The sequence below is a fragment of the Scyliorhinus torazame genome, chromosome 15, assembly GCF_047496885.1.
Source record: "Scyliorhinus torazame isolate Kashiwa2021f chromosome 15, sScyTor2.1, whole genome shotgun sequence".
In the NCBI taxonomy this organism is placed as follows: Eukaryota; Metazoa; Chordata; class Chondrichthyes; order Carcharhiniformes; family Scyliorhinidae; genus Scyliorhinus; species Scyliorhinus torazame.
Window position 1 is genome coordinate 10092633 of NC_092721.1, and position 18977 is coordinate 10111609.

An 18977-nucleotide genomic window follows, 5' to 3' on the forward strand; every position below is an offset into this window, starting at 1 on the left:
GGAGGGACAGGTGTGTGTGAATGGAGCAACAGGTATGTGTGAATGGAGGGACAGGTGTGTGTGCGAATCGAGGCACAGGTGTGTGTGTGAATGGAGGGACAGGTGTGTGTGTGTGAATGGAGGGACAGGTGTGTGTGTGAATGGAGGGACAGGTGTGTGTGTGAATGGAGGGACAGGTGTGTGTGTGAATGAGGGGGCAGGTGTGTGAGTGAATGAAGGGGCAGGTGTGTGAGTGAATGGAGGGACGGGGTGTGTGTGAATGGAGGGACAGGTGTGTGTGTGAATGAGGGGGCAGGTGTGTGAGTGAATGAAGGGGCAGGTCTGTGATTGAATGGAGGGACGGGGTGTGTGTGAATGGAGGGATAGATGTGTGTGTGTGAATGGAGGGACAGGTGTGTGTGTGTGAATGGAGGGACAGGTGTGTGTGTGAATGGAGGGACAGGTGTGTGTGTGAATGGAGGGACAGGTGTGTGTGTGAATGAGGGGGCAGGTGTGTGAGTGAATGAAGGGGCAGGTCTGTGATTGAATGGAGGGACGGGGTGTGTGTGAATGGAGGGATAGATGTGTGTGTGAATGGAGGGACAGATGTGTGTGTGAATGGAGGGACAGGTGTGTGTGTGTGACTGGAGAGTCTGGTGTGTGTGAATGGAGGGACAGGTGTGTGTGTGAATGGAGGGAAATATGTGTGTGGGTGTATAGAGGGACAGGTGTGTGTGAATGGAGGGACAGGTGTGCGTGTGTGTGTGTGAATGGACGACAGGTATGTGTGAATGGAGGGACAGGTGTGTGTATGTGGAGGGACGGGCGTGTGTGTGAATCGAGGTACAGGTGTGTGTGTGTATGGAGAGACAGGTCTGTGTGTGAAAGGTGGGACAGGTTTGTGTGTGAATGGAGGGACGGGTGTGTGTGAATGGAGGGACAGGTGTGTGTGTGAATGAGGGGGCAGGTGTGTGAGTGAATGGAGGGACGGGGTGTGTGTGAATGGAGGGACAGGTGTGTGTGTGAATGGAGGGACAGGTACAGGTGTGTGTGTGTGTGTGTGTGTGTGAATGGACGACAGGTATGTGTGAATGGAGGGACAGGTGTGTGTATGTGGAGGGACGGGCATGTGTGTGAATCGAGGTACAGGTGTGTGTGTGTGTATGGATAGACAGGTGTGTGTGTGAAAGGTGGGACAGGTTTGTGTGTGAATGGAGGGACGGGTGTGTGTGTGAATGGAGGGACAGGTGTGTGTGTGAATGAGGGGGCAGGTGTGTGAGTGAATGGAGGGACCGGGTGTGTGTGAATGGAGGGACAGGTGTGTGTGTGAATGGAGGGACAGGTGTGTGTGTGAATGAGGGGACAGGTGTGTGAGTGAATAGAGGAACGGGGGGTGTGTGAATGGAGGGACAGATGTGTGTGTGAATGGAGCGAAAGATGTGTGTGGGTGTATAGAGGGACAGGTGTGTGTGTGAATGGAGGGACAGGTGTGTGTGTGAATGGAGGGACAGGTATGCGTGAATGGAGGGACAGGTGTGTGTATGTGGAGGGACAGGTTATGTGAATGGAGGGACAGGTATGTGTGTCTGAATGGAGGGACTGGTGTGTGTGTGTGTGTGTGAATGGAGGGACAGGCGTGTGTGTGAATGGAGGGACAGGGCTGTGTGTGAATGGAGGGACAGGAGTGTGTATGTGGAGGGACAGGTGTGTGTGTGAGTGAGGGGACAGGTCTGTGTGTGTGAATGGAGCGAAAGATGTGTGTGGGTGCATAGAGGGACAGCTGTGTGTGTGAATGGAGGGACAGGTGTGTGAATGGAGGGACAGGTGTGTGTGTGTGAATGGAGGACCGGTGTGTGTGAATGGAGGGACAGGTGTGTGTGTGAGTGAGGGGACAGGTCTATGTGTGTGAATGGAGGGACAGGTGTGTGTGTGTCAATGGAGGAGCAGGTGTGTGTGAATGGAGGGACAGGTGTGTTTGAATGAGGGGGCAGGTGTGTGTGTGAATGTAGGACAGGTGTGTGTGAATGGAGAGACAGGGATGTGTGAATGGAGGGACAGGTGTGTGTGTATGTGGAGGGATAGGTGTGTGTGAATGGAGGGACAGGTGTGTGTGTATCTGGTGGGACAGGTGTATGTGTGAATAGAGGGGTCGGTGTGTGTGTGTGTGAATGGATGGACGGGGTGTGTGTGAAGGGAGGGACAGGTGTGTATGTGTGTGTGTATGGAGGGACAGGTGTGTGTGTATGGAGGGACATGTGTCTGTGTGAATGGAGGGACAGGTGTGTATGTGTGATTGAAGGGACAGGTGTGTGTGTGAATGGAGGGACAGGTGTGTGTGTGAATGGAGGGAAAGATGTGTGTGGGTGCATAGAGGGACAGGTGTGTGTGTGAATGAGGGGACAGGTGTGTGTGAAAGGTGGGACAGGTGTGTGTGTGAATGGAAGGACAGGTGTGTGTGTGAATGGAGGGAACGATGTGTGTGTGAATGGAGGGACAGGTGTTTGAATGGAGGGACTGGTGTGTGTGAATGGAGGGACAGGTGTGTGTGAATGGAGCAACAGGTGTATGTGAATGGAGGAACAGGTGTCTGTGAATCGAGGGACAGGCGTGCGTGTGAATGGAGAGACAGGTGTGTGTGAATGACTGGACAGGTGTGTGTGAATCGAGGGACAGGCGTGTGCATGAAAGGAGGGACAAGTATGTGTGGCAATGGAGGGACAGGTGTCTGTGAATGGTGCGACAGGTGTATGTGAATGGAGCGACATGTGTATATGAATGGAGGGACAGGTGTGTGTGAATCGAGGTACAGGTGTGTGTGTGTGAATGGAGAGACAGGTGTGTGTGAATGGAGGGACAGGTGCGTGTGTGAATGGTGGGACAGGTTTGTGTGTGAATGGAGGGACTGGTGTGTGTGTGTGAATCGAGGGACAGGTGTGTGTGTGAATGGAGGGACAGGTGAGTGTGTGTGAATCGAGGGACAGGTATGTGTGTGTGTGGAGGGACAGGTGTGTGTGTGAATGGAGGGACAGGTGTTTGTGAATGGAGGGACAGGTGTGTGTGTGTGAATCGAGGGACAGGTGTGTGTGTGAATGGAGGGACAGGTGAGTGTGTGAATGGAGGGACAGGTGTGTGTGTGTATGGAGGGACAGGTGTGTGTGAATGGAGGGACAGGAGTGTGTGTCAATGGAGGGACATGTGTGTGTGAATGGAGGAACAGGTGTGTGTGAATCGAGGGACAGGCGTGTGCGTGAAAGGAGGGTCAGGTATGTGTGGCAATGGAGGGACAGGTGTGTGTGTGTGAATGGAGATACAGGTGTGTGTGTGTGAATGGCAGGACAGGTGTGCGTGTGTGTGTGAATGGAGGTACAGGTGTGTTTGTGAATCGAGAGACAGGTGTGTGTGGGTGTGTGAATGGACGACAGGTGTGTGTGAATGAAGGGACATGTGTGTTTGTGTGGAGGGAAGCTGTGTGTATGGAGGGACAGGTGTGTGTGAATGGAGGGACACGTGTGTTTGTCAATGGAGGGACAGGTGTGTGTGTGTATGGAGGGACAGGTGTGTGTGTGTATGGAGGGACAGGTGTGTGTGTGAATGGAGGGACTGGTGTGTGTGAATGGAAGGACAGGTGTGTGTGTGTGAATGGAGGGAACGTTGTGTGTGTGAATGGAGGGACAGGTGTTTGAATGGAGGGACTGGTGTGTGTGAATGGAGTAACAGGTGTGTGTGTATGGCGGACAGGTATGTGTGCGAATCAAGGGACAGGTGTGTGTTAATGGAGTGAAAGCTGTGTGTGTGAATCGAGGGACAGGTGTGTGTGTGTGAATCGAGGGACAGGCGTGTGCGTGAAAGGAGGGACAGGTATGTGTGGCAATGGAGGGACAGGTGTGTGTGTGAATTGAGGTACAGGTGTGTGTGTGTGAATGGCGGGAAAGGTGTGCGTGTGTGTGTGAATGGAGGGACAGGTGTGTGTGAATGCAGGGACAGGTGTGTTTGTGAATCGAGGGACAGAGATATGTGTGTGTGGAGCAACAGGTGTGTGTGAATGGAGGGACAGGTGTGTGTGGGTGTGTGAATTGACGACAGGTGTGTGTGAAGGGAGGGACATGTGTGTTTGTGTGGAGGGAAGGTGTGTGTATGGAGGGACAGGTGTGTGTGAATGGAGGGACACGTGTGTTTGTCAATGGAGGGACAGGTGTGTGTGTGTATGGAGGGACAGGCGTGTGTGTGTATGGAGGGACAGGTGTGTATGTGAATGGAGGGACTGGTGTGTGTGAATGGAAGGACAGGTGTGTGTGTGTGAATGGAGGGAACGATGTGTGTGTGAATGGAGGGACAGGTGTTTGAATGGAGGGCCTGGTGTGTGTGAATGGAGTAACAGGTGCGTGTGTATGGCGGACAGGTATGTGTGCGAATCGAGGGACAGGTGTGTGTGAATGGAGTGAAAGCTGTGTGTGTGAATCGAGGGACAGGTGTGTGTGTGTGAATCGAGGGACAGGTGTGTGTGAATGAATGGACAGGTGTCTGTGTGAATCGAGGGACAGGCGTGTGCGTGAAAGGAGGGACAGGTATGTGTGGCAATGGAGGGACAGGTGTGTGTGTGTGAATTGAGGTACAGGTGTGTGTGTGTGAATGGTGGGACAGGTGTGCGTGTGTGTGTGAATGGAGGGACAGGTGTGTGTGAATGCAGGGACAGGTGTGTTTGTGAATCGAGGGACAGAGATATGTGTGTGTGGAGCAACAGGTGTGTGTGAATGGAGGGACAGGTGTGTGTGGGTGTGTGAATTGACGACAGGTGTGTGTGAACAAAGAACAAAGAACAAAGAAATGTACAGCACAGGAACAGGCCCTTCGGCCCTCCAAGCCCGTGCCGACCATACTGCCCGACTAAACTACAATCTTCTACACTTCCTGGGTCCGTATCCTTCTATTCCCATCCTATTCATATATTTGTCAAGATGCCCCTTAAATGTCCCTATCGTCCCTGCCTCCACTACCTCCTCCGGTAGTGAGTTCCAGGCACCCACTACCCTCTGCGTAAAAAACTTGCCTCGTACATCTACTCTAAACTTTGCCCCTCTCACCTTAAACCTATGCCCCCTAGTAATTGACCCCTCTACCCTGGGGAAAAGCCTCTGACTATCCACTCTGTCTATGCCCCTCATAATTTTGTATACCTCTATCAGGTCGCCCCTCAACCTCCTTCGTTCCAGTGAGAACAAACAGAGTTTATTCAATCGCTCCTCATAGCTTATGCCCTCCATACCAGGCAACATTCTGGTAAATCTCTTCTGCACCCTCTCTAAAGCCTCCACATCCTTCTGGTAGTGTGGCGACCAGAATTGAACACTATACTCCAAGTGTGGCCTAACTAAGGTTCTATACAGCTGCAACATGACTTGCCAATTCTTATACTCAATGCCCCGGCCAATGAAGGCAAGCATGCCGTATGCCTTCTTGACTACCTTCTCCACCTGTGTAGCCCCTTTCAGTGATCTGTGGACCTGTACTCCTAGATCTCTTTGACTTTCAATACTCTTGAGGGTTCTACCATTCACTGTATATTCCCTACCTGCATTAGCCCTTCCAAAATGCATTACCTCACATTTGTCCAGGTTAAACTCCATCTGCCATCTCTCCGCCCAAGTCTCCAGACAATCTAAATCCTGCTGTATCCTCAGACAGTCCTCATCGCTATCCGCAATTCCACCAACCTTTGTGTCGTCTGCAAACTTACTAATAGACCAGTTACATTTTCCTCCAAATCATTTATATATACTACAAAGAGCAAAGGTCCCAGCACTGATCCCTGTGGAACACCACTGGTCACAGCCCTCCAATTAGAAAAGCATCCCTCCATTGCTACCCTCTGCCTTCTATGGCCTAGCCAGTTCTGTATCCACCTTGCCAGTTCACCCCTGATCCCGTGTGACTTCACCTTTTGTACTAGTCTACCATGAGGGACCTTGTCAAAGGCCTTACTGAAGTCCATATAGACAACATCTACTGCCCTACCTGCATCAATCATCTTAGTGACCTCCTCGAAAAACTCTATCAAGTTAGTGAGACACGACCTCCCCTTCACAAAACCGTGCTGCCTCTCACTAATACGTCCATTTGCTTCCAAATGGGAGTAGATCCTGTCTCGAAGAATTCTCTCCAGTAATTTCCCTACCACTGAAGTAAGGCTCACCGGCCTGTAGTTCCCGGGATTATCCCTGCCACCCCTCTTAAACAGAGGAACAACATTGGCTATTCTCCAGTCCTCCGGGACATCCCCTGAAGACAGCGAGGATCCAAAGATTTCTGTCAAGGCCTCAGCAATTTCCTCTCCAGCCTCCTTCAGTATTCTGGGGTAGATCCCATCCGGCCCTGGGGACTTATCTACCTTAATATTTTTTAAGACACCCAACACCTCGTCTTTTTGGATCACAATGTGACCCAGGCTATCTACACCCCCTTCTCCAGACTCAACATCTACCAATTCCTTCTCTTTGGTGAATACTGATGCAAAGTATTCATTTAGTACCTCGCCCATTTCCTCTGGCTCCACACATAGATTCCCTTGCCTATCCTTCAGTGGGCCAACCCTTTCCCTGGCTACCCTCTTGCTTTTTATGTAAGTGTAAAAAGCCTTGGGATTTTCCTTAACCCTATTTGCCAATGACTTTTCATGACCCCTTCTAGCCCTCCTGACTCCCTGCTTAAGTTCCTTCCTACTTTCCTTATATGCCACACAGGCTTCGTCTGTTCCCAGCCTTTTAGCCCTGACAAATGCCTCCTTTTTCTTTTTGACGAGGCCTACAATATCATTCGTCATCCAAGGTTCCCGAAAATTGCCGTATTTGTCTTTCTTCCTCACAGGAACATGCCTGTCCTGTATTCCTATCAACTGACACTTGAAAGCCTCCCACATGTCAGATGTTGATTTGCCCTCAAACATCCGCCCCCAATCTATGCTCTTCAGTTCCCGCCTAATATTGTTATAATTAGCCTTCCCCCAATTTAGCACATTCATCCTCGGACCACTCTTATCCTTGTCCACCAGTACTTTAAAACTTACTGAATTGTGGTCACTGTTACCGAAATGCTCCCCTACTGAAACATCTACCACCTGGCCGGGCTCATTCCCTAATACCAGGTCCAGTACCGCCTCTTCCCTAGTTGGACTGTTTACATATTGTTTTAAGAAGCCCTCCTGGATGCTCCTTACAAACTCTGCCCCGTCTAAGCCCCTGGCACTAAGTGAGTCCCAGTCAATATTGGGGAAGTTGAAGTCTCCCATCACCACAACCCTGTTGTTTTTACTCTTTTCCAAAATCTGTCTACCTATCTGCTCCTCTATCTCCCGCTGGCTGTTGGGAGGCCTGTAGTATACCCCCAACATTGTGACTGCACCCTTCTTATTCCTGATCTCTACCCATATAGCCTCACTGCCCTCTGAGGTGTCCTCTCGCTGTATAGCTGTGATACTCTCCTGAACAAGTAGCGCAACTCCGCCTCCCCTTTTACATCCCCCTCTATCCCGCCTGAAACATCTAAAACCTGGAACGTTTAGCTGCCAATCCTGCCCTTCCCTCAACCAGGTCTCTGTAATGGCAACAACATCATAGTTCCAAGTAGTAATCCAAGCTCTAAGTTCATCTGCCTTACCCGTAATGCTCCTTGCATTAAAACATATGCACTTCAGGCCACCAGACCCGCTGTGTTCAGCAACTTCTCCCCGTCTGCTCTGCCTCAGAGCCACACTGTCCATATTCCCTAGTTCTCCCTCAACGCTCTCACCTTCTGACCTATTGCTCCCGGAGTGTGTTTGTGTGGAGGGAAGGTGTGTGTATGGAGGGACAGGTGTGTGTGAATGGAGGGACACGTGTGTTTGTCAATGGAGGGACAGGTGTGTGTGTATGGAGGGACAGGTGTGTGTGTGAATGGAAGGACAGATGTGTGTGTGTGAATGGAGGGACAGGTGTTTGAATGGAGGGACATGTGTGTGAATGGAGTAACAGGTGCGTGTGAATGGCGGACAGGTATGTGTGCGAATCGAGGGACTGGTGTGTGTGATTGGAGTGACAGCTGTGTGTGTGAATCGAGGGACAGGTGTGTGTGTGTGAATCGAGGGACAGGTGTGTGTAAATGGAGGGACAGGTGTGTGTGAATGGAGCGACACGTGTGTGTGAATGGAGGGACAGGTGTGTGTGTGAATGGAGGGACAGGTGTGTGTGTGTGAATAGAGTGACAGGTGTGTGTGAATGGAGCAACAGGTGTGTGTGAATGGAGGGACAGGTGTGTGTGTGTCAATGGGGAGACAGGTGTGCGTGTGAATCGAGAGACAGGTGTGTGTCTGTGACTGGAGGGACAGGTGTGTGTGTGATTGGAGGGACAGCAGTGTGTGTGAATCGAGGGACAGGTGTGTGTGTGAATCGAGGGACAGGTGTGTGTGTAAATGGAGGGACAGGTGTGTGTGAATCGAGGGACAGGTGTGTCTGAATGGAGGGACAGGTATGTGTGAATGGAGGACAGGTGTGTGTCAATAGAGGGACAGCTGTGTGTGTGAATCGAGGGACAGGTGTGTGTGTGAATCGAGGGACAGGTGTGTGTGTAAATGGAGGGACAGGTGTGTGTGAATGGAGGGACAGGTGTTTGAATGGAGGGACAGGTGTGTGTGAATGGAGTAACAGGTGTGTGTGAATGGTAGACAGGTATGTCTGCGAATCGAGGGACAGGTGTGTGTGTGAATAGAGGGACAGCTGTGTGTGTGAATCAAGGGACAGGTGTGTGTGTGAATCGAGGGACAGGTGTGTGTGTAAATGGAGGGACAGGTGTGTGTGAATGGAGGGACAGGTGTGTGTCTGAATGGAGGGACAGGTATGTGCGAATGGAGGACAGGTGTGTGTCAATAGAGGGACAGCTGTGTGTGTGAATCGAGGGACAGGTGTGTGTGTGAATCGAGGGACAGGTGTGTGTGTAAATGGAGGGACAGGTGTGTGTGAATGGAGGGACAGGTGTGTGTCTGAATGGAGGGACAGGTATGTGTGAATGGAGGACAGGTGTGTGTGTGAATGTTGGGACAGGTTTGTGTGCGAATGGAGGGACAGGTGTGTGTGAATGGAGGGACAGATGTGTGTGAATGGAGGAACAGCTGTGTGTGAATCGAGGGGCAAGTGTGTGTGTGGAGGGACAGGTGTATGTGAATGCACGGACAGGTGTGTGTGTATGGATGGACACGTGTGGGTTGAATGGAGGGACAGGTGCATGTGAATGGAGCGACAGGTGTGTGTGAATGGAGTGACAGGTGTGTGTGAACCAAGGGACAGATGTGTGTGAATGGAGGGACAGGTGTGTTTGTGACAGGTGTATGTGAATGAAGCGACAGGTGTGTGTGAATGCAGGTAGAGGTGTCTGTGTGAATCAAGGGACAGATGTGTGTGAATGGAGGGACAAGTGTGTGTGAATGGAGGGACAGGTGTGTGTGTGAATGAAGGGACAGGTGTTTGTGAATGGAGGGACAGGTATGTTTGCGAATGGCGGGACAGGTGTGTGTATGTGAATGGAGGGACAGGTGTTTGTGAATGGAGGGACAGGTGTGTATGTGAATGGCGGGACAGGTGTGTGTATGTGAATGGAGGGGCAGGTGTGTGAGTGGAGCGCCAGGTGTGTGTTAATGGAGGGACAGGAGTGTGTTTGAATGGAAGGATAGGTGTGTGTGTGAATCGAGGGACAGGTGTGTGTGTGAATGGAGGGGAGGTGTGTGTGGAGGGTCAGGTGTGTGAATGCAGGGACAGATGTGTGTGTAAGGAGGGACAGGTGTGTAATGAATGGTGGGGCAGGTGTGTGTGAATGGAGGGACAGGTGTGTGTGAATGGACAGAGAGGTGTGTGTGAATGGTGGGACAGGTGTGTGTGTGGAGGGACAGGTGTGTGTGAGAATGGAGGGTCAGGTGTGTGTGAATCGACGGACAGGTGTGTGTATGAATGGAGGGACAGATGTGAGTGTGAATGGAGAGGCAGGTGAGTGTGAATGGAGGGACAGGTGTGTGTGTGTGAATGGTGGGACAGGTGTGTGTGAGTGGAGCGACAGGTGTGTGTGACTGGAGGGAGAGGTGTGTGTGTGAATGGAGGGACAGGTGTGTGTGAGAATGGAGGGCCATATGTGTATGTATGGAAGGACATATGCGTGTGTGAATGGAGGGACAGGTGTGTGTGTGTTTGGAGGCACAGGTGTGTGTGTGGGTTTAGGGAAAGGTCTGTGTGTGTATGGAGGGACAGGTGTGTGTGTTAATGGGGGGACAGGTGTGTGTGTGAATGGAAGGTCATGTGTGTGTGACTGGAGGGACATGTGTGTGTGAATGGAGGGACAGGTGTGTGTGTGAATGGAGGGTCATGTGTGTGTGTGAATGGAGGGACAGGTGTGTGTGAGAATGGAGGGCCATGTGTGTGTGTATGGAAGGACATGTGCGTGTGTGAATGGAGGGACAGGGGTGTGTGTGTTTGGAGGCGCAGGTGTGTGTGTGGGTTTAGGGAAAGGTCTGTGTGTGTATGGAGGGACAGGTATGTGTGTTAATGGGGGGACAGGTGTGTGTGTGAATGGAAGGTCATGTGTGTGTGACTGGAGGGACATGTGTGTGTGAATGGAGGGACAGGTGTGTGTGTGAATGGAGGGCCATGTGTGTGTGTGAATGGAGGCACAGGTGTCTGTGAATGGAGGGACAGGTGTGTCTGTGAATGGAGGGACAGGTGTGTGTGTGAATGGAGGGACAGGTGTGTGTGTGAATCGAGGGACAGGTGTGTGAGTATGGAGGATCAAGTGTGTGTGTGAATGGAGGGACAGGTGTGTGTATGTATGGAGGGACGGGGTGTGTGTGCATGGAGGAACAGGTGTGTGTGAATGAAGTGACAGTTGTGTGTGAATGGATGGACAGGCATGGGTGTGAATCGAGGGCCAGGTGTGTGTGTGAATCGAGGGACAGGTGTGTGTGTGAATGGAGGGGCAGGTGTGTGTGAATGCAGCAACAGGTGTGTGTGAATGGAGGGACAGGTGTGTGTGTGTGTGAATCGAGGGACAGGTGTGTGTGAATCGAGGGACAGATGTGTGTGAATCGAGGGACAGGTGTGTGTGTGAATGGAGGGACTGGTGTGTGTGAATGGAGTAACAGGTGTGTGTGTATGGCGGACAGGTATGTGTGCGAATCGAGGGACAGGTGTGTGTGAATGGAGTGAAAGCTGTGTGTGTGAATCGAGGGACAGGTGTGTGTGTGTGAATCGAGGGACAGGCGTGTGCGTGAAAGGAGGGACAGGTATGTGTGGCAATGGAGGGACAGGTGTGTGTGTGAATTGAGGTACAGGTGTGTGTGTGTGAATGGCGGGAAAGGTGTGCGTGTGTGTGTGAATGGAGGGACAGGTGTGTGTGAATGCAGGGACAGGTGTGTTTGTGAATCGAGGGACAGAGATATGTGTGTGTGGAGCAACAGGTGTGTGTGAATGGAGGGACAGGTGTGTGTGGGTGTGTGAATTGACGACAGGTGTGTGTGAAGGGAGGGACATGTGTGTTTGTGTGGAGGGAAGGTGTGTGTATGGAGGGACAGGTGTGTGTGAATGGAGGGACACGTGTGTTTGTCAATGGAGGGACAGGTGTGTGTGTGTATGGAGGGACAGGCGTGTGTGTGTATGGAGGGACAGGTGTGTATGTGAATGGAGGGACTGGTGTGTGTGAATGGAAGGACAGGTGTGTGTGTGTGAATGGAGGGAACGATGTGTGTGTGAATGGAGGGACAGGTGTTTGAATGGAGGGCCTGGTGTGTGTGAATGGAGTAACAGGTGCGTGTGTATGGCGGACAGGTATGTGTGCGAATCGAGGGACAGGTGTGTGTGAATGGAGTGAAAGCTGTGTGTGTGAATCGAGGGACAGGTGTGTGTGTGTGAATCGAGGGACAGGCGTGTGCGTGAAAGGAGGGACAGGTATGTGTGGCAATGGAGGGACAGGTGTGTGTGTGTGAATTGAGGTACAGGTGTGTGTGTGTGAATGGTGGGACAGGTGTGCCTGTGTGTGTGAATGGAGGGACAGGTGTGTGTGAATGCAGGGACAGGTGTGTTTGTGAATCGAGGGACAGAGATATGTGTGTGTGGAGCAACAGGTGTGTGTGAATGGAGGGACAGGTGTGTGTGGGTGTGTGAATTGACGACAGGTGTGTGTGAATGGAGGGACATGTGTGTTTTTGTGGAGGGAAGGTGTGTGTATGGAGGGACAGGTGTGTGTGAATGGAGGGACACGTGTGTTTGTCAATGGAGGGACAGGTGTGTGTGTGTATGGAGGGACAGGTGTGTGTGTGTATGGAGGGACAGGTGTGTATGTGAATGGAGGGACTGGTGTGTGTGAATGGAAGGACAGATGTGTGTGTGTGAATGGAGGGACAGGTGTTTGAATGGAGGGACATGTGTGTGAATGGAGTAACAGGTGCGTGTGAATGGCGGACAGGTATGTGTGCGAATCGAGGGACTGGTGTGTGTGATTGGAGTGACAGCTGTGTGTGTGAATCGAGGGACAGGTGTGTGTGTGTGTGAATCGAGGGACAGGTGTGTGTAAATGGAGGGACAGGTGTGTGTGAATGGAGGGACACGTGTGTGTGAATGGAGGGACAGGTGTGTGTGTGAATGGAGGGACAGGTGTGTGTGTGTGTGAATAGAGTGACAGGTGTGTGTGAATGGAGCAACAGGTGTGTGTGAATGGAGGGACAGGTGTGTGTGTGTCAATGGGGAGACAGGTGTGCGTGTGAATCGAGAGACAGGTGTGTGTCTGTGACTGGAGGGACAGGTGTGTGTGTGATTGGAGGGACAGCTGTGTGTGTGAATCGAGGGACAGGTGTGTGTGTGAATCGAGGGACAGGTGTGTGTGTAAATGGAGGGACAGGTGTGTGTGAATCGAGGGACAGGTGTGTCTGAATGGAGGGACAGGTATGTGTGAATGGAGGACAGGTGTGTGTCAATAGAGGGACAGCTGTGTGTGTGAATCGAGGGACAGGTGTGTGTGTGAATCGAGGGACAGGTGTGTGTGTAAATGGAGGGACAGGTGTGTGTGAATGGAGGGACAGGTGTTTGAATGGAGGGACAGGTGTGTGTGAATGGAGTAACAGGTGTGTGTGAATGGTAGACAGGTATGTCTGCGAATCGAGGGACAGGTGTGTGTGTGAATAGAGGGACAGCTGTGTGTGTGAATCGAGGGACAGGTGTGTGTGTGAATCGAGGGACAGGTGTGTGTGTAAATGGAGGGACAGGTGTGTGTGAATGGAGGGACAGGTGTGTGTCTGAATGGAGGGACAGGTATGTGTGAATGGAGGACAGGTGCGTGTCAATAGAGGGACAGCTGAGTGTGTGAATCGAGGGACAGGTGTGTGTGTGAATCGAGGGACAGGTGTGTGTGTAAATGGAGGGACAGGTGTGTGTGAATGGAGGGACAGGTGTGTGTCTGAATGGAGGGACAGGTATGTGTGAATGGAGGACAGGTGTGTGTGTGAATGTTGGGACAGGTTTGTGTGCGAATGGAGGGACAGGTGTGTGTGAATGGAGGGACAGATGTGTGTGAATGGAGGAACAGCTGTGTGTGAATCGAGGGGCAAGTGTGTGTGTGGAGGGACAGGTGTATGTGAATGCACGGACAGGTGTGTGTGTATGGATGGACAAGTGTGGGTTGAATGGAGGGACAGGTGCATGTGAATGGAGCGACAGGTGTGTGTGAATGGAGTGACAGGTGTGTGTGAACCAAGGGACAGATGTGTGTGAATGGAGGGACAGGTGTGTTTGTGACAGGTGTATGTGAATGAAGCGACAGGTGTGTGTGAATGCAGGTAGAGGTGTGTGTGTGAATCAAGGGACAGATGTGTGTGAATGGAGGGACAAGTGTGTGTGAATGGAGGGACAGGTGTGTGTGTGAATGAGGGGGCAGGTGTTTGTGAATGGAGGGACAGGTATGTTTGCGAATGGCGGGACAGGTGTGTGTATGTGAATGGAGGGACAGGTGTTTGTGAATGGAGGGACAGGTGTGTATGTGAATGGCGGGACAGGTGTGTGTATGTGAATGGAGGGGCAGGTGTTTGTGAATGGAGGGACAGGTATGTTTGCGAATGGCGGGACAGGTGTGTGTATGTGAATGGAGGGACAGGTGTTTGTGAATGGAGGGACAGGTGTGTATGTGAATGGCGGGACAGGTGTGTGTATGTGAATGGAGGGGCAGGTGTGTGAGTGGAGCGCCAGGTGTGTGTTAATGGAGGGACAGGAGTGTGTTTGAATGGAAGGACAGGTGTGTGTGTGAATCGAGGGACAGGTGTGTGTGTGAATCGAGGGGAGGTGTGTGTGGAGGGTCAGGTGTGTGAATGCAGGGACAGATGTGTGTGTAAGGAGGGACAGGTGTGTAATGAATGGTGGGGCAGGTGTGTGTGAATGGAGGGACAGGTGTGTGTGAATGGACAGAGAGGTGTGTGTGAATGGTGGGACAGGTGTGTGTGTGGAGGGACAGGTGTGTGTGAGAATGGAGGGACAGGTGTGTGTGAATCGAGGGACAGGTGTGTGTATGAATGGAGGGACAGATGTGAGTGTGAATGGAGAGGCAGGTGAGTGTGAATGGAGGGACAGGTGTGTGTGTGAATGGTGGGACAGGTGTGTGTGAGTGGAGCGACAGGTGTGTGTGACTGGAGGGAGAGGTGTGTGTGTGAATGGAGGGACAGGTGTGTGTGAGAATGGAGGGACAGGTGTGTGTGTGTTTGGAGGCACAGGTGTGTGTGTGGGTTTAGGGAAAGGTCTGTGTGTGTATGGAGTGACAGGTGTGTGTGTTAATGGGGGGACAGGTGTGTGTGTGAATGGAAGGTCATGTGTGTGTGACTGGAGGGACATGTGTGTGTGAATGGAGGGACAGTTGTGTGTGTGAATGGAGGGTCATGTGTGTGTGTGAATGGAGGGACAGGTGTGTGTGAGAATGGAGGGCCATATGTGTGTGTATGGAAGGACATGTGCGTGTGTGAATGGAGGGACAGGTGTGTGTGTGTTTGGAGGCGCAGGTGTGTGTGTGGGTTTAGGGAAAGGTCTGTGTGTGTATGGAGGGACAGGTGTGTGTGTTAATGGGGGGACAGGTGTGTGTGTGAATGGAAGGTCATGTGTGTGTGACTGGAGGGACATGTGTGTGTGAATGGAGGGACAGGTGTGTGTGTGAATGGAGGGCCATGTGTGTGTGTGAATGGAGGGACAGGTGTCTGTGAATGGAGGGACAGGTGTGTCTGTGAATGGAGGGACAGGTGTGTGTGTGAATGGAGGGACAGGTGTGTGTGTGAATCGAGGGACAGGTGTGTGTGTGCATGGAGGAACAGGTGTGTTTGAATGAAGTGACAGTTGTGTGTGAATGGATGGACAGGCATGTGTGTGAATCGAGGGCCGGGTGTGTATGTGAATCGAGGGACAGGTGTGTGTGTGAATGGAGGGGCAGGTGTGTGTGAATGGAGCAACAGGTGTGTGTGAATGGAGGGACAGGTGTGTGTGTGTGTGAATCGAGGGACAGGTGTGTGTGAATCGAGGGACAGGTGTGTGTGTGAATGGAGGGACAGGTGTGTGTGTGAATGGAGGGACAGGTGTGTGTGTGAATGGAGGGACAAGTGTGTGTGTGAATGGAGGGACAGGAGTGTGTGTGAATGGAGAGACAGGTGGGTGTGTGAATAGAGGGATAGTTGTGCATATGAATGGAGGGACTGGGTGTGTGTGTGAATGGAGGGACAAGTGTGTGTGAATGGAGCGTCAGAGGTGTGTGTGAATGGAGGGACAGATGTGTGTGTATGGAGGGATAGTGTGTATGCGAATGGAGGGACAGGTGTGTGTGTGTGAATGGTAGACAGGTGTGTGTGTGTGAATGGAGGGACAGATGTGTGTGAATGGAGTAACAGGTGTGTGTGAATGGAGGGACAGCTGTGTGTGTTTGAATGGAGGGACAGGTGTGTGGATGAAAGTTGGGGCAGGTATCTGTGTGAATGGAGGGACAGGTAAGTGTGTGAATGGAGAGACAGGTGTGTGTGTGAATGGAGGGATAGTTGTGTGTGTAAATGGAGGCACAGGGGGTGTGTGAATGGAGGGACAAGTGTGTGTGTGTGAATGGAGTGACAGGTGTGTGTGAATGGAGCGACAGGTGTGTGTGAATGGAGGGACAGGAGTGTGTCAATGGAGGGACAGGTACGTGTGAATGGAGGGACAGCTGTCTATGTGAATGAAGTGACAGGTGTGTGTGTGAATGGAGGGACAGGTGTGCGTGTGAATGGAGGGACAGTTGTGTCTGTGAATGGAGGGACAGGTGTGTGTGTATGTGAATGGAGGGACAGGTGTGTGTGTGTGCGAATGGAGGGACAGGTGTGTGTATGTGTGAATAATGGGATAGGTGTGTGTATGTGAATGGAGGGACAGGTGTGTGTGTGAATGGAGGCAGCAGTGTGTGCGCATGTGTGTGCGTGAATGGAGGGAGATGTGTGTGTGTGGAGGGAGCGGTGTCTCTGTGTGCATGTGTGTGTAGTTACAATCCCATTGCTGTCACTGCATTCCAGGTATCTTTCTACTGCCACCCTGGTAGTGCTCCTACCAGCTTGGCAGTGCCAACGTAACAGCTGGGCAGTGCCAACGTAACAGCTGGGCAGTGCCAATGTAACAGCTGGGCACTGCCAAGATGCCAACAGTCCAGGAGGAGGGCCAGGCACCATCCCTGTCCACCTCGCGGCCTTCGATGATTTGGGAGACACCCTTGGGTTCCGTTCCGTCTGTTCCACGTTTGTGTGGACCGGCACTGCACAGCACCCGGCTAAGGACTCCTTGGGGAGGTCGTTAGACAGTAGTTCCCGTGTGTGTCAGCCTCAGTAAGTTTAAGGCCAACTTACGTGGGCGTGGCTTGGTCCTGTCAATTGTGGCCGGGATTCTGGACGCGCCAACTCACAGGACTTGGATAGATCCCGTGAGGCGTGGCAGCTGCTGGGTAGTGTGCGGGGGATTCAGCCGGCATCTTCCAGCCACACCGCACTCCCAGTCGGCCGTGGCGTGGCCGGTAGATTGTACCGTTAACTCTGTCCATCTCTATTCCGTAGGGCAGGGACTCAATTTAGGTACCTGGGGGTGCAGGTTGCCCGGGAGTGGTGGGGGTGGGGGGGCTCCGCAGGTACACCATTTCTAGTTTGGTGGGGAGAGTGAAAGCTGGTCTGGCAAGGTGGGATGGTCTCCCTCTGTCACTGGCAGGTCGGGTACAGGCGGTTAAAATGCTCAGGGAGTCCGGTAATAATAGCTTCATTGAGAATTTGGAGGCAGTTTCGCCAACACATCGGATTGGGGGCAGGGTCAAGGGAAATGCCGATTCGGGGGAACCACAGATTTGAGCCAGGGAAGTGGGACGGAAATTTTCGGAACTGGGAGGAGAAGGGGATTAAGACACTAAAAGATTTGTTTCTTAGGGGTCGGTTTGCAGGATTGAAGGAGCTGGAAGCGAAGTATGGGCTGGAGCGGGGGGAAATGTTTAGATACATGCAGGTTCGAGATTTTGCCAGAAAGCAGATACAGAGATTCCCGGTGGAGCCGGCCTCCACATTGCTGGAGGAGGTGCTGACGACAGGGGGACTGGAGAAGGGGGTAGCGTCAGCGGTTTACGGAACTATTTTGGAAGAGGAGAAGGCACCACTTGAAGGGATCAAAGCAAAGTGGGAGGAAGAGTTGGGAGAGGATATGGAGGAGGGGTTCTGGTGTGAGGTGCTCCGGAGAGTGAATGCCTCCACCTCGTGCGCGAGGTTGGGGCTGATACAGCTGAAGGTGGTATACAGAGCACACCTCACGAGGGCGAGAATGAGCCGATTCTTTGAAGGGGTAGAAGATGTGTGTGAACGTTGTGGGGGGGGGTGGGGGGGGGGGGGGGGTCCCGCTAATCAGGTTCATATGTTTTGGTCCTGTCCAAAGCAAGAGGATGACTGGAAGGAGGTTTTTAGGGTAATCTCTAAAGTGGTGCACGTGAAAGCAATCCATATTCGGGGTGTCGGACCAGCCGGGGTTGGAAACGAGTGCAGAGGCAGATGTTGTAGCCTTCGCCTCGTTGATCGCCCGAAGGCGGATCCTGATGGGTTGGAGAGCAGCCTCTCCACCCTGTGCCCTGGCGTGGCGGGGGGACCTGTTGGAATTCTTGACTCTTGAGAAGGTTAAGTTTGAACTGAGGGGAAGGATGGAGGGGTTCTACAATTCATGGGCGTTATCCATCATGCACTTTCAAGAACTGGAGAACATCGAATATTAGTTGGGGCATGTGGGTGAGAGGGTTGGGGGGAGGGGGGCTGTGTGTGTTATTGGTGACTATGGGTGATTCTTTTTGTCATTTGTTTATGTGAACATAGAACATATAGAACAATACAGCGCAGTACAGGCCCTTCGGCCCACGATGTTGCACCGAAACAAAAGCCATCTAACCTACACTATGCCATTATCATCCATATGTTTATCCAATAAACTTTTAAATGCCCTCAATGTTGGTGAGTTCACTACTGTAGCAGGTAGGGCATTCCACGGCCTCACTACTCTTTGCGTAAAGAACCTACCTCTGACCTCTGTCCTATATCTATTACCCCTCAGTTTAAAGTTATGTCCCCTCGTGCCAGCCATTTCCATCCGCGGGAGAAGGCTCTCACTGTCCACCCTATCCAACCCCCTGATCATTTTGTATGCCTCTATTATGTCTCCTCTTACTCTTCTTCTCTCCAACGAAAACAACCTCAAGTCCATCAGCCTTTCCTCATAAGATTTTTCCTCCATACCAGGCAACATCCTGGTAAATCTCCTCTGCACCCGCTCCAAAGTCTCCACGTCCTTCCTATAATGAGGTGACCAGAACTGTACGCAATACTCCAAATGCGGCCGTACCAGAGTTCTGTACAGCTGCAACAAGACCTCCCGACTCCGGAACTCAATCCCTCTACCAATAAAGGCCAACACTCCATAGGCCTTCTTCACAACCCTATC